General features: G+C 41.4%; 1 pseudogene; it reads left to right on the forward strand.

Annotated features, from left to right (window-relative positions):
- Positions 1 to 10,804: 10,804 nt before the first annotated feature.
- LOC130214574 (E3 ubiquitin/ISG15 ligase TRIM25-like) overlaps positions 10,805 to 16,522 on the forward strand; it is a 7,133-nt pseudogene continuing 1,415 nt past the window's right edge.

Genomic DNA, 16,522 nt, shown 5'->3' on the forward strand with positions numbered 1-16,522 from the left:
ATGTAGTGTGTAACACAGCTCTAAGTGAAGTGAAATATCCAGCTAAGGCTTAAATCTGTAAGTGTACAGTGTTTAAAACTATTAATTCATCTATAAAAGAGTCGACTCATAGTGCTTCAAACGAGTCGTCTTGATAACGAGTCATTAGGTGTTTCGCGATGACGCAGCCACGAAACACAAGCCTCGCCAGTAGTTACGCGCGCAAACCAGGGAGATTTGAAACCTGCGGCCCCGCCCACTAACACAGAAAAAACACTAGACACACACACACAGACGCCGCCGGTCGAATGAAGTCACGCTGTGCTCAGATGGATAATATTGACAGTCTCTACCCAAAGATGAGTTGTGAACTGTGAAGAGTCAGTGGTTGAGGTTTATTCACTAGTGTAAGTAAGTGCGATTAAAATTGTTGCCTCGTTTAACTTGCAAATTATGTATTTATTGTGTTTTGTTACTTGTTAACCTGGTACAGTACACGCGGTTACTCTTTAGTAGAGAGAGAGAGAGAAAAAGAACAGGTCGAGTTTGTGACGCCTAGGGGCTAGGAGACAGGAGACTCGCGTCGCTTTCCCTAGTTCTTCTGAGGAGCGTTGTGTGTGTGTGTGTGTGTGTGAGAGAGAGAGAGAGAGAGAGAGAGAGAGAGAGAGAGAAAGAGAGAGAGAGAGAGAGACTCGCGTCGCTTTCCCTAGTTTTTCTGAGGAGCGTTGTGTGTGTGTGTGTGTGTGTGAGAGAGAGAGAGAGAGAGAGAGACTCGCGTCGCTTTCCCTAGTTCTTCTGAGGAGCGTTGTGTGTGTGTGTGAGAGAGAGAGAGGGAGAGGGAGAGGCTAGGAGACTCGCGTCGATCTCCCCAGTTCTTCTGAGGAGGGTTGTGTGTGTGTGTGAAAAAAGCCTTACACTATGAAGCGTGTGTGCACTGTGACTACTTTTATATAGTTGATTACCAGCTGGGCATTTCACTCTGTCTCGTGCTGAAGCCTGTCACTGTCGACCAATCGCAGCAGGCTGTCATCGGTCCAATCAGCGCAGATTAGCTTCGCGCTGAGGACGGGTTTGAGAACAAATGAATCGCTGAACGATTCATATGGGAGTCGTTGGGATAATTAGGTAAAAATAAATGCAGATTATAAGACCATCAAAGTGTTTTATGACCTTGCATGCATATTAGACTGTTGTTGGAGACCCTTACAACCTAAATATAACCCTATTTCATGTATAATATGGGCTCTTTAATATTGTTTTTAAATATGTAAACCTGCTTTTATTCCATTCAAACTAAATAAAATTTGACTTTATCCTTAAAAAATATATATTAAAGGAATTACCGTGTAAATTTCTGTGCTCCATTAAACATTACTTGAGAAACATCTTTCAAAATGATAAATAATAATTCAAGATAATAATAATATATAGTTGATGATTAAACATCAGCTTTGATAATGAACTGTTTCCCCTAGTTCATTAGAAAGAAAATAAAGAAAATAGACTTTCATGTAAATAACCTTTATTAATTACGCACACAAGAGAAACCAAACAATCAGCATATAAAAGACCATTTTGGTAACCGGTAAGCACAATAACCACAATTCTGTCATATCAGGAGCAAATCTGCAACACTCTCAAGACATTTGGGGGTCCTGCCCCACTCTTAGATCATGTGCAAATCTGCAATCAAGACTCCAAGTTCATTATACAGGGACTCAAAACAGTGACATAAGCCAACTCCTGAAACAGAGCCAGAAAACACACCCTTATTAATCAACCATCAATATCTCAAACATAAAACAATTAAAATATTCATCACAAAGTTTTTAATCATCAAAGACAACAGCTCACAATATCCACACAGCAGTGCTAGAACACATAAACAGCATGTGTCTCAATCCCTGATCATACCTGCACACAGCTACAACAACTGCTACTCAGCGATGGCACCTTCAGGTATCCCCAACTGCACATCATATATTAATACACATGATTACGTGCTTCACAGCGCTATAAACACCATATAACATGATTATTCAAACTTAACTTTCCCTGAAAAAACACTGACGCTGCACAACTTTCATTATTTCCTCCACATTGTCTGCTCAGCGTGACCGCCACACTCCCTCCTCACAACCGCCACTCCATTCATAAACACAGCTCATGACTGGAAATTACCATATTCCATCTATCCTGCACCATTACAGTAAGTACGTCAAGGTTTGCAGACATTACATTACAATATTAATAAGAAGACATATTTACATACAATATTTGTGTTTTGATTTGTCACATGATGCTGTAGTGCACCCTTTTAAACTAAATTTGACATCATTTCCAAGTATTAAACAGCATTTTTTTAGGAATCATATTAAAATAATTCAATAAAAATGATAATAAAATATATATATACAGAATGGCTTTATTATGCCAGAAAAATCTCCACCTCTCATTCATTAACAGTGCAGCGTTTATAGTGTAATTCCCTCTCTGACCGCATGAGGAAGCGAGTGTCGCTGTATGAACTTATGATCATATTCTACCAATGAACTCAATAATAATGTACTCAGATATAGAGATAATCATTAATAAGACATATTTAAAGGAAACATTTAACTTGTCCTAACATGACGCTGTAATCTGCACCCTTTTAAACATGTTTTTAAATATTTTCCAATTATTAAACAGCAGTTTTAGCAATCATAATAAAGTAATAAATAATTTACAGAATGGCAGGAAGCCTTGAAAATACCCATCCTCCTAATTTTGACGTCTCTCACTAACATTTATAATATCATGATTATAATAAATAAATTATACTCAGATTTACTTTATTATTCGAGACAAGATGGTGGCGCGTTCGGTTCGCGAGGCTCAGCGTCTCTCCAGTTTCTGCAATTTTGCAGTATTATTCCTGCTCATTTCGGGTCTGTTCGTGCAGAACAGCAGTGCCTTTACATCGTACACCCGACAGGACATCTTGGATATTGGATTGTGCATTACGGACAGTTTTATTAACAATCTTCGACTCATCCCTGAGATCGCCAGAACACCCGGGTCTGAGAGACCTACCCGGCCGGGCGGAAGTGCTCGAAGGCGGCGCAGAGAACGTAAACAAAGACGGGGGAAGCGCGGCGGGCTAAGAGCTAAGCTAAAGAGAACACCACACCGGCTCTCTTTACCCAGCATCTTTCTCGCCAATGTACGGTCACTGGTGAACAAAATGGATGAGATTCGACTGCGCATCAACCACAGCAAAAGATTATGGAACTGTAATGTCATGATTTTCACAGAAACATGGCTAAACAGCGGGATACCAGACAACGCTATATCGCTAATGGAGCATCAAACATTCCGAGCAGACAGAACGGCGGATGACTCCGGTAAGACCAGAGGCGGAGGATTATGCATTTATATTAACAAAGCTTGGTGCACAAACTCTGTCGTCGTTGGGAGACATTGCTCTGTTAACCTGGAATTTCTAATGGTTAAATGTAGACCGTTTTATCTGCCACGGGAGTTCACCTCCACCATAATAACTGCCGCTTATATCCCTCCCGACGCTGATGCCAAGCTTGCTATGAATGAACTTCATGCAGCCATCAGCAAACAACAGACTGCTCACCCGGAGGCTGCTTTTATTGTTGCGGGGGATTTTAATCACTCAAACTTAAAGACAGTGCTCCCCAAATTCCATCAGAACATTTTCTGCCACACAAGGGGAAACAAAACTTTAGACCAAGTTTACACAAACATGGCTGAAACATATGCTGTGACCCCCCTCCCCCACTTGGGTCAATCAGATCACCTTTGTTTGTTTCTCACCCCCAAGTACTCACCCATCGTCAACCGTGTGAAGCCATCAGTAAGGACCATCAAAGTGTGGCCAGCTGGGTAGACTCCACACTCCAGGACAGGTTTGAACACACAGACTGGAGTATGTTTGCTTCCCAGGCCACATGTGGCTCTCACACAGACATTGACAGTTACACTTCCTCTGTTCTGGAATATATCAACACCACCATAGACAGTGTTACAACCCAGAAACAGATCACCACATACCCAAATCAAAAGCCATGGATGAACAAGGAGGTGCGCCTCCTGCTGAAGGCACGCAACACTGCATTCAGATCAGGGGATGCACAGGCCTACAGCACTTCCAGGGCTAATCTGAAGAGGGGCATCAAAAAGGCCAAGCACTGCTACAAGCTAAAGCTAGAGGAGCACTTTTCCAACTCTGATCCTCGGCGCATGTGGCAGGGCATCCAGGCCATCAGCAACTACAAACCCAGCCAGTCCACACCCACAGCCACAAATGTCTCCTTCCTGAACGAGCTAAATGACTTTTATGCCCGCTTTGAAAGAGACAATACAGAACCCTACACCAGGAACACTACCTCAATCGACCACTCACACATCACACTCACCTCCTCAGAAGTCTACACCGCACTGAGTCGGATCAATGTGCGTAAGGCTGCTGGACCAGACGGTATTCCTGGGCACGTCCTCAAAGCATGTGCAGAACAGCTCGCAGGGGTATTCACAGACATTTTCAACCTGTCGCTTAACCTAGCAACTGTGCCAACATGCTTTAAAACCACCTCTATTGTGCCAGTGCCCAAACACTCCAGCCCAACATGCCTGAATGACTACCGCCCTGTAGCACTCACACCCATCATCATGAAGTGCTTCGAGCGGTTGGTCCTGGCACATCTGAAAGACTCTCTGCCATCCACACTGGACCCACATCAGTTTGCCTACCGTGGCAACAGGAGCACAGAAGATGCCGTCTCCATAGCACTGCACTCTGTACTCACACACCTGGACAATAAAAACACTTATGCACGAATGCTGTTTGTTGACTTCAGCTCAGCAATTAACACTGTCATACCCTCTAAGTTACTGATCAAACTTAGAGACCTGGATATCAACGTGTCTCTCTGCAACTGGGTTATGGACTTTCTGACTAACAGACCTCAGAATGTTAGATCAGGCCACATCTGCTCCACCACCGTCACACTCAACACTGGTGTACCACAGGGCTGCGTGCTGAGCCCCTTCCTCTACTCCCTCTTTACCATCGACTGTAGGCCTGTAAAGATCCAACACCATCATCAAATTTGCAGATGACACCACAGTGATTGGTCTAATCAGCAATAATGATGAGACTGCCTACAGGGAGGAGATACAGCATCTGGCCACTTGGTGCACTGAAAATAATCTGCTCCTTAACACCAGCAAGACCAAGGAGCTCATTGTGGACTTCAGGAAGGGACGAACAGGCTCACATGATCCCATCCACATTAATGGGATGGCCGTTGAGCCTGTCTCATCCTTCAAGTTCCTGGGGACCCACATCTCAAAGGACCTTTCCTGGACCACCAACACCTCCAGCCTGGTCAAGAAGGCTCACCAGCGCCTATTCTTCTTGAGGCAACTTAAGAAGAACCAGCTTCCATCAGCCGTCTTGGTGAACTTCTACCGATGCACAATAGAAAGCATCCTGACCAACTGCGTCACAGTCTGGTATGGAAGCTGCTCTGTTGCGGAGCGTAAGGCACTGCAGCGGGTGGTGAAAACTGCCCAACGCATCACAGGGACTACACTGCCAGCCATAGAGGACATCCAGAAGAAACACTGTCAGCGCCGAGCACGCAGTATTCTTAAGGACTCCTCTCACCCTGCTCACAGACTGCTTTCTCTCCTGCCTTCTGACAGGCTCCCCCGGACAAAAACCAGCAGACTGAGGAACAGCTTTTTCCCCAGAGCTGTCTCCCTTTTGAACTTTGCCCCTCACTGACTCTTTTGCCCCCCCCCAATACTCCCCCCACTCTCCTCTAACTTATACTCCTTACAATCACTGCACTATTTAACATTTGCACATTTAAAGTTTGCACATATTCATTGCACTGATTCATTTACTTGAACTGGACATACCCACTGCACATGGACATTTGTAATTGTTTATCTATTTGCCACTCCTGATTATTAATAGCATCCTGTACATATATTCATTTACTGTAAATCTGTTCATAGCTAATACAACCTGTATATAATGTTCTTAGTACATCCATCTGTAAATATCACCATAGTTTTTCTATAACTGCACTTTATAACTTATACCTGTATCCTGCACTTGCTGCTATTGCACTGCTGGTTAGACCGAAACTGCATTTCGTTGCCTTACTTGTACATGTGTAATGACAATAAAGTTGAATCTAATCTAATCTAATCTAATTTAGCAGACGCTTTTATCCAAAGCGACTTACAAATGAGGACAAGGAAGCAATTTACACAACTATAAGAGCAGCAGTGAACAAGTGCTGTAGGCAAGTTTCAGGTGTGTAAAGTCTAAGAAGTAAAGCATTAGTAATGTGTATTTTGAGAGAGAGAGAGTACAGTTAGTGGTATAGCCAGAGAGGCAGTTACAGATTAGGAAGGAAAGTGGAGACTAAACAGTTGGGTTTTTAGTCGTTTCTTGAAGACAGCAAGTGACTCTGCTGTTCTGATGTAGTTAGGGAGTTCATTCCACCAACTGGGCAGATTGAATGCGAGAGTTCGGGAAAGTGATTTCTTCCCTCTTAGAGATGGAACCACGAGGCGACGTTCATTCACAGAACGCAAGTTTCTGGAGGGCACATATATCTGCAGAAGTGAGAGCAGATATGAAGGAGCAAAGCCAGAGGTCACTTTGTAAGCAAACATCAGAGCTTTGAATTTGATGCGAGCAGCAACTGGCAGCCAGTGCAAACGGGTGAGTAGCGGAGTGACATGTGCTCTTTTGGGTTCATCAAAGACCACTCGTGCTGCTGCGTTCTGAAGCAGCTGAAGAGGTTTGATAGAGTTAGCTGGAAGCCCGGCTAGTAGAGAGTTGCAATAATCCAGTTTGGAGAGAACAAAAGCTTGAACAAGAGTTTATGTTCAGATAGGAAGGGTCGGACCTTTCTGATGTTATTGAGTGCGAATCTGCAAGATCGAGCAGTTCTAGAAATGTGCTCAGAGAAGTTTAGTTGGTCATCAATCGTAACTCCAAGGCTATTATAGATAGGAAAGGTTATTCAAGGTTATTATAGCACCTTCCCGACTATGGGTCATTTTAACCCAATGCATTGGGTTATTTTAATTAAATGTTATTTTCTATTGTTATTAATTTTAGAATTATGGCTGTGTAAGTAAATGAATGTCTCCGCTGGGTCCTAATGGTCCCCTCAGTCGTTATTACTGTTGTCCTTTTCACTATCATTACATTACTATCATTGTTGTCATTCGCTAAAACAGATTGTTTTTTGTTGTTTTTCTCCACCTATTTTATATATATATATATGCTATTGGTTTCATTTAATGATAGTTATACATGTATATATATATATATAATTTTTTTCCCCATAAGTATGTCCTCAGACTACCCACCTTGTTACCTTTACATGCACACACACACACACACACACACACATTGTGTTTTCATGCTTTTTGTTGCTTTGTTCTCTTTGTATGTGATCCCATTTTGTGTACTACTTGCATATTCTAATAAAACAATAAATAAATATATTTTTTAAAGTAATATGGAACAACAAATGTTTAACCTTTAAAAATAAATCCTTATTTTATAGAAATCGGTACAATAATGATATTATATTGGTGAGACAGTTATTCAAAAGTAATGGACAACTTTTTAATTATTGTCAATTTCTCCATTATTACAAGATCCCCATAGCTGCTAAAGAATTTGCAATAGTATTTGATGCAATTCCTAGTGGACTTGTTCAGCTCTTATCCTGTAATTTATCCTCTGAATCTAATATTTTACACACTAATCAGTTAGGTATCAATGGTGTGAAAATTATAGACAATAAATGTAATAACTGTTACATTAAAAAGTTCTGCAGAACCGCATTGCTGCCTAAATGCAAATCTTTCTGGAATTCCTTGTTTGAGCAAATTGAGTGGAAAAAAGTTTGAAACTTACTTAGTAAATACTGTCTCACCAATAAAGTTAAAGAAGAGACATTTAAACTAATAGATTTCATTTATCCAGTGAAACAAGTTGTTCAAATCTTTAGAGACATGGAATCTGCGTGCTCTTTTTGTGAATGAGAGGATGGATCGACTAAACAGCTGTTTTTTGAATGCACATATACCCAAATGTTTTGGTTTGATGTTGAATATCTTATATTTAAAATGACTAAATTAAAAATTCTGTTTTCTTGTAAAGACATTTTTTATGTACAATAATAATAACAAAACTTTAGAACAAAATTTGTTTATTAATTTAATGATAATATATGGGAAGTACCATACACAAACAAAAATGGTCCAATGATAAGCCTAATATTTATTTGTTTAAAATTGATCTAAAGCATTGTATCGAAACCCTAAAAGACACAATAATAATAAAAAAGCTATAAGAATGTTTGCAATTTTGAAATCTTTTTCTGATGCAAATTTTTTTGGTAATTTCTACATCTCCTGTACGTTTATTTTATTTGTATTTTTTATTTTTATCACTGATTTGTTCCTTTGATGTGAAAAAATTGTAAGCATTGTATTCCTCGTGTTTTGTATGCTATTGTTCTTGTTATGCAATAAAAAAGGACTGTTGTGTAGGTGTAGTTCGGTGACAAAGGAGTCGGGGTTCAATCTTCAACTGGCTGGCGGGAGCCGCCAGTGGCGGGTCACGTGACCTGACAGTGGCTGGTGGCAGCCGCCAGTGTCCAATTGCCTGGTCATGTGACCTGCCAGTGGCGGGTTAGTTGCAGTTGCGTCTGGTGTGTAATTGTCGCTTTTTCTTTCTCTGCTTTTATTTACTTGTTTTCATCATGAGTATAATTTTATGAAGTGTTTTTTCATTGGTTATTCTTTAGAGTCTATATGTGTCCGTCACTGACATTTGCAGCAATGTTTCCTCAAAGAAGGTCCTACAACGTTCGCTTTCACTCTCTCAGACTGGTGGGTTCAGTCAGCAGACAGCGAGCTCCGAGTTTACAGCGTTTGCTTTAACTTTCTTTGCAGCATTACACATTGATGCATTGATTTCTTATTATGAAATTGTGTATATTAGTCAGCTTAATTCCAGATACGGTCCTCAAATAGCCGGGATTACAACTGGATGGTCAGGTCTTCCCCAGCTTCACCAGCGCATTCGCGCTCCGAGCTCGACGTTTCTCTTTGCACTCTCGATAAGAGCAATCAAAATTTGATGTATAATATTTTTTATTCCTTAAAGTCTATTGCGTTACATCAGTGATGTTTCCAGTACATTTATCCCAAATAAGGTCTTCAAAAGACCCGAAAACTGACTGGTGGGTTACCGATGCTAATCATGCAGTCAGCAGACAAGGAGCTCCGTTTTTGCTTTAACTTTCTCTGCAGCTTTATACATTGATATATCATCATGAAAATACTCGTCTGTACCTTTTCTATTACAAATTGTGTATATTAGTCATTTTATTTCCAGATACGGTCCTCAAATAGCCGGGATTACAACTGGCTGGTCCCTCCTCCCTCAGAAAGCGCGATCACATTGTGCGTCTGGCGTGTCTCCTCGCGCTCTCATTCAATACAGAGCTGCTGCGGGGAGACCTGACCAGCCAGTTAAAATCCCGGCTATTTGATGACCGTATCTGGAAATAAAATGACTAATATACACAATTTGTAATAGAAAAGGTCCAGACGAGTATTTTCATGATGATATATCAATGTATAAAGCTGCAGAGAAAGTTAAAGCAAACGCGGTAAATGATGATGGGTTGCGGGTGAATGTGCCCAATGTCTAAATGTACAGATCCATTATATTATTTTCAGATAAATTGAAAGCAACAGAAGGAAACTCAAGACTTTTCCATATTTTCTAGATTTGAGGACACTCTATTTGTAATAAACATCCTGAAAATGTCCCATTATGAAGAATAAATCTGTAAAAGTGTTCATTTTGTGTATTGTTAAAAACATTTGATGCAATGAAAGCTCAAATGACCTGCCAGTTGCCAAATGCTACCAAGTGGCCATTGGTAGGACACCTGACCCACCAGCCAGTTGACAACTGCCACCAACCAGTCACTGGTAGGACACCTGACCCACCAGCCAGTTGTTAATGGCCACCAACCAGTCACTGGTAGGACACCTGACCCACCAGCCAGTTGATAACTGCCACCAACCAGTCACTGGTAGGACACCTGGCCTACCAGCCAGTTGACAGCGGCCATTGGTAGGACACCTGACCTATCAGCCAGTTGCCAGCGGCCACTGGTAGGAGACCTGACCCACCAGCCAGTTGTTAATGGCCACCAACCAGTCACTGGTAGGATCCCTGACCCACCAGCCAGGCACTGGTTGGTCACATGACCCACCTGCTAGTTGTCAAATGCCGGGTTAGATGCGGCTGCCACTGGCAGGTCAGGCTACCCGACAGTGGGACACTGGCGGCTGCCACCAGTCAGTGACAGGTCACGTGACCCGCCACTGGCAGCTCCAGCCAGCCAGTTGAAGATTGAACCCTTACTGGGACAAAGCACCGCTACACCTGTTAGCTTGCCGAACGCTCCACATTCTAAACCGAACCTCTGGCAGTGCTTTGATGTCATTCTCCACCAATCGGTTTGCGCAGCGCCGCTTCAAGCAGAAACACGCCTTTGATTGGTCTTCCTGTCACATGAGTGTTGCCAAGTCTATTAATTCCTTCATTACTGACAAGAAAAGTTGCGCTAAGATTTCCTTATTAAATAATCTGCATTTATCAAGGAATGATTGAATTTAAAGAGCAGAAAATGATTTCATAAGAGCTTGACAAGGCATTTTAATTTAAAACATTACAGAACTACTGTTAATTGAACTGTGGTGGGTTTATTTCTGCATTAGACTGTCCTCTAGTGGCGGAGTTTATTATATGACACACACAGGAAGTGTCAGAGCTGAAAGAAACCGAAAGTAATCTCAAAAACCGAAAGTAATAGTCGGTAACTGTCTCTGTCGGTGAGTGTGAGCAGTAAAATGGCAGAATCCAGTGTTTCTTTGGCTCATCATTTCAGCTGTTCATTGTGTCTGGATCTCCTAAAGGATCCAGTCTCCATTCCCTGTGGACACAGTTACTGTATGAGCTGCATCACAGACTGCTGGAATCAGGAGGATCAGAAGAGAGTCTACAGCTGCCCTCAGTGCAGACAGACCTTCAGCCCCAGACCCGCTTTAGCTAAAAACACCATGCTGGCTGAGGTGGTGGAGAAACTGCAGAAGAGCAAACTACAAGCTGCTGGTCCTGCTCAGAGTCCCGCTGCATCTGGAGATGTGGAGTGTGACGTCTGTACTGGAGCCAAAAACAGAGCCGTCAAGTCCTGTCTGGTGTGTCTGAACTCTTACTGTCAGACTCATTTTCAGCGCCATCAAGAGCTGAATCCAGGAAATCGACACAAAGTGACTGAAGCCACTCGACGACTGCAGGAGATGATCTGTCCTAAACATGAGAAACTCCTGGAGATCTTCTGCCGCACTGATCACTGCTGTATATGTTATCTGTGTATGGTGGATCAACACAAACACCACGACACTGTTTCAGCTGCAGCACAGAGGACTGAACAACAGGTATGAACACACTCAGGGGCGTTGCTAGACATAAAGCTCTACTGGGGCACCAAAAAAAAAAAAAATATATATATATATATATATATATATATATATATGTGTGTGTGTGTGTGTGTGTGTGTGTGTGTGTGTGTGTGTGTGTGTGTGTGTGTGTGTGTATATATATATATATTTTTTTTTTTATATTTATTATAAACAAAATACAATTATTATTCTAAATAATCTTAAATGTAACTGGAAAACAATGTTTATGATATGCTAAAATCATTTAAGAAATCTTTTGCATGAATATTAATTTTATTTAAATGAAATTCTATAGACAATTCAATAAAAATACAAAAAAAGATGTTTAATAGAATTATCTGTTGTAGACTTGACACATGGCAGAGAATTAGCTTTAAGTCTTTACCTCCCTGACTCCTCATCCCTCCTTTTTGCTTCATACAAAAAAATCAGGAGGCATGCTCAGTAAGATCACCGTCATATTGTTTAAACTTTAGTTTTGTCGACTAGCTAAACAAATAAGGCTGTTACGCCGGTTTTACAACGCATGAGCGACGCATGACAAGTAAGTAGCCTGCTTTTTTGGCGCGCATGTTAACTACCGGGACTTGCACTGGCAGAAGAGCAGCGCGTGAAAGAGGCACACACGCAGAGATGCATCAGTTTGCTTTTTTATTAAACATACTGCTTTCACCAGCGTTGGTTCGGTTGCAATTAGAGAATAACGTCTTTATTTCGGAATTACAACTCTTAATAAATATACTTGCATATGAAGTAAATCATATCTCAACGCATTTACTGGGGCACTGGAGATTTTTACTGGGGCACGTGCCCCAGTAAATTTGGTCTAGCGACGCCCCTGAACACACTTATGCTCAATAATTGATGTCTCTTCATTTCTCCACTTTTTAAAGCTAATTAATAAAAGTATATCGCTGTTGTTTTCACAGTAAGAGCTGAGTGGTACGACACGATGGATAAATGTGCATTAAACATTTACACTCACAGGCCACTTTATTAGGTACACCTTACTAGTACCGGGTCGGACCCCTTTTGCCTTCAGAAGTGCCTTAATCCTTCGTGGCGTAGATTCAACAAGGTACTGGAAATATTCCTCAGGGATTTTGCTGCAGATTTGTGGGCTGCTCATCCATGATGTGAATCTCCCGTTCCACCACATACCAAAGTTGCTCTATTGGATTGAGCTCTGGTGACTGTGGAGGCCATTTGAGTACAGTGAACTCATTGTCATGTTCAAGAAACCAGTCTGAGATGATTCAGGCTTTATGACATGGTGCGTTATCCTGCTAGAAGTAGCCATCAGAAGATGGAGACACTGTGGTCATAAAGGGATGGACATGGTCAGCAACAATATTCAGGTAGGCTGTGGCGTTGACACGATGCTCAATTGGTACTAATGGACCCAAAGTGTGTCAAGAAAATATCCCCCACACCATTACACCACCACCACCAGCCTGAACCGTTGATACAAGGCAGGATGGATCCATGCTTTCATGATGTTGATGCCAAATTTTGAGCCGACCATCTGAATGTGGCAGCAGAAATGGAGACTCATCAGACCAGGCAACATTTCTCCAATCTTCTATTGTCCAGTTTTGGTGAGCCTGTGTGAATTGTAGCCTCAGTTTCCTGTTCTTAGCTGACAGGAGCGGCACCCGGTGTGGTCTTCTGCTGCTGTAGTCCATCCGCCTCAAGGTTGGACATGTTGTGTGTTCAGAGATGCTCTTCTGCAGACCTCGGTTGTAACGAGTGCTTATTTGAGTTACTGTTGCCTTTCTATCAGCTGGAACCAGTCTGGCCATTCTCCTCTGACCTCTGGCATCAACAAGGCATTTGCGCCCACAAAACTGCAGCTCACTGGATATTTTCTCTTTGTCAGACCAATCTCTGTAAACCCTAGAGATGGTTGTGCATGAAAAACCCAGTAGATCAGCAGTTTCTGAAATACTCAGACCAGCCCATCTGGCACCAACAACCATGCCATGTTCAAAGTCACATAAATCCCCTTTCTTCCCCATTCTGATGCTCGCTTTGAACTGCAGCAGATCGTCTTGACCATGTCTACATGCCCAAATGCATTGAGTTGCTGCCATGTGATTGGCTGATTAGAAATTGGTGTTAACGCGCAGTTGGACAGGTGTACCTAATAAAGTGACCGATGAGTGTAGATGACATTATATTGCATCTGACATGTTTTCTAATAAACTCTCCTCCAATTTGGAAAATCCTGAGCTTCTCTTTTATGATTACAACTTTGCAGTGACGTTTATTTAACTCTTGTCAACTGTGAATCCTGCAGAGTCGGCTGAGGGAAACCCAGAGCAGATTCCAGCAGAGACTCCAGGAGAGACAGAAGGAGCTGGAGGAGCTGAGAGAGGCTGTGGAGTCTCACAAGGTGAGTTTGAGCAGAAGAACAGCAGCTGAAGAGGCCTTTCACACTCCAATGCTTCTGTGTGTGTGTGTGTGTGTGTGTGTGTGTGTGTGTGTGTGTGTGTGTGTGTGTGTGTGTGTGTGTGTGTGTGTGTGTCTGACAGCGCTCAGCACAGGCCGCAGTGGACCACACCGAGAGGATCTTCACTCAGCTCATCTGCTGGATTGAGAGAAGCCGCTCGGAGCTCACGCAGATGATCAGAGATGGAGAAAAGACTGCAGTGAGTGGAGCTGAAGAACGACTGGAGCGACTGGAGCAGGAGATCAATGATCTGAGGAGGAGAACGCTGAGCTGGAGCAGCTTTCACACACAGAAGATCACATCCATTTCCTCCAGGTGACACACAGGACAGTGGAAGAGCATGTGGAGCAGAGATTGTGTTTGTGTGTCTTCAGCTGCTGTTTCTGTTGTGTCTGTGTAGAGTTTCCAGTCTCTCTCTGTCCCTCCTGGATCTACAGACTCATCCAGCTTTATTAGCAGCTCGCAGCTCGCTTTTGATCAACTTGCTGAATCTGTGTCTCGTCTGAGAGATAAACTGCAGCAGTTCTGCACTGAGGAGATGAAGACGATATCTAGAAGAGGTAAGCTTTACATTTCCTGACATGTTTCATATGATTTTAAATGTATTTGTATTATTAGACAATATTAACTATAAATCATCTGTTTGTCTTCACAGTGAGCAGCATTAGCAGGATGATCACTCCTGAACCACAGACCCGTGAGCAGTTCCTCCAGTGTAAGTCACTCTGATTATATGAAAAATTAATTTTGATCTGGGTGAACAGGGTGTGCAGATATACAAATCTACTTTTCTTGACAGACGTTTGGCAACTTTATTATAATAAAGTCGCAATTCTGAGTTATTAAGTCAAACTTACGAGTTATTAAGTCACAATTGCGAGTTATAAAGTCAGAATTGCGAGTTATAAAGGAGTTTCCTGTTATGGCGAATGGCCATAAATGAAGTGTTAAAGACTCTTTCTTCTTTATGTTTTCTGCTTGTGATGTGGTCTGGATTCGCAGCCCAGTTTACCAATAAAGGTCAGGAATACACAGTATTTGGTTGACACTTTTACTGAACTGAAACATAAACTAATATAACACTTTTAGTTTTAACCCTTTTTAATGTCCATGTCCATGGGCACTCTTGCAATATGAAACAAATAACAGCTGCGACAAAATGTAAATCATATAATTGTTACACATATTATAGATAAATAATATAGAAATGCTGATTTTAGACTTTTGGAGGAATCACACAACCTATAGCTAGTTTCAGGCGCTCTGTTTAATGCTTTATAATTGCTATTTAGAGCAAATGGTAATAAAGAACAAATCCATACGAACAAATAGACAGCCTAGTTCAACTATATATTTCCTTTTGAAAGCGTGATAAACAATAAAAAGTCAGATATAGGCTTTATGTTGTGATTATGAGCTAAAGTGCATGCGTCTTTAAAACTCCATTTATGGCCAGTGGGCATAACAGGAAACCTCATTTGTAACTCAGAATTCTGATTAATAACTCGCAATTCTGACTTAATAACTCAGAATTCTGACTTAATAACTCACAATTCTGACTTAACAACTCGCAATTCTGACTTAACAACTCGCAATTCTGACTTAATAACTCGCAATTCTGACTGAATAACTCGCAATTCTGACTGAATAACTCGCAATTCTGACTTTATAACTCGCAATTCTGACTGAATAACTCGCAATTCTGACTTTATAACTCTCAATTCTGACTTAATAACTCGCAATTCTCACTGAATAACTCGCAATTCTGACTGAATAACTCGCAATTTCTGACTTTATAACTCTCAATTCTGACTGATAACTCGCAATTCTGACTGAATAACTCGCAATTCTCACTGAATAACTCGCAATTCTGACTGAATAACTCGCAATTCTGACTGAATAACTCGCAATTCTGACTGAATAACTCGCAATTCTGACTGAATAACTCGCAATTCTGACTGAATAACTCACAATTCTGACTTAATAACTCGCAATTCTGACTTAACTTGCAATTCTGACTTAATAACTCGCAATTCTGACTGAATAACTCGCAATTCTGACTGAATAACTCACAATTCTGACTTAATAACTCGCAATTCTGACTTAACTTGCAATTCTGACTGAATAACTCGCAATTCTCACTGAATAACTCGCAATTCTGACTTAATAACTCACAATTCTGACTTAATAACTCGCAATTCTGACTTAACTTGCAATTCTGACTTAATAACTCGCAATTCTGACTTATAACTCGCAAATCTGACTTAACTCGCAATTCTGACTTTATAACTCAGAACTCTGACTTAAGATTTCGCAATTCTGACTTTAGAACTTGGTTTTTTTTTTACTTTTTTTTTCTGTGGCGGGAACGGGCTTACATAAAATCGTGATCTTGATTTTAAGCAAAAAAAATTGTGATTCACATTTTTGCCAGAATCGTGCAGCCCTACTTGATACTAGCATAAATCCCAAGAGTATGCTAAAATATTT

Source organism: Danio aesculapii, chromosome 2 (assembly GCF_903798145.1).
Source record: "Danio aesculapii chromosome 2, fDanAes4.1, whole genome shotgun sequence".
Lineage (NCBI taxonomy): Eukaryota > Metazoa > Chordata > Actinopteri > Cypriniformes > Danionidae > Danio > Danio aesculapii.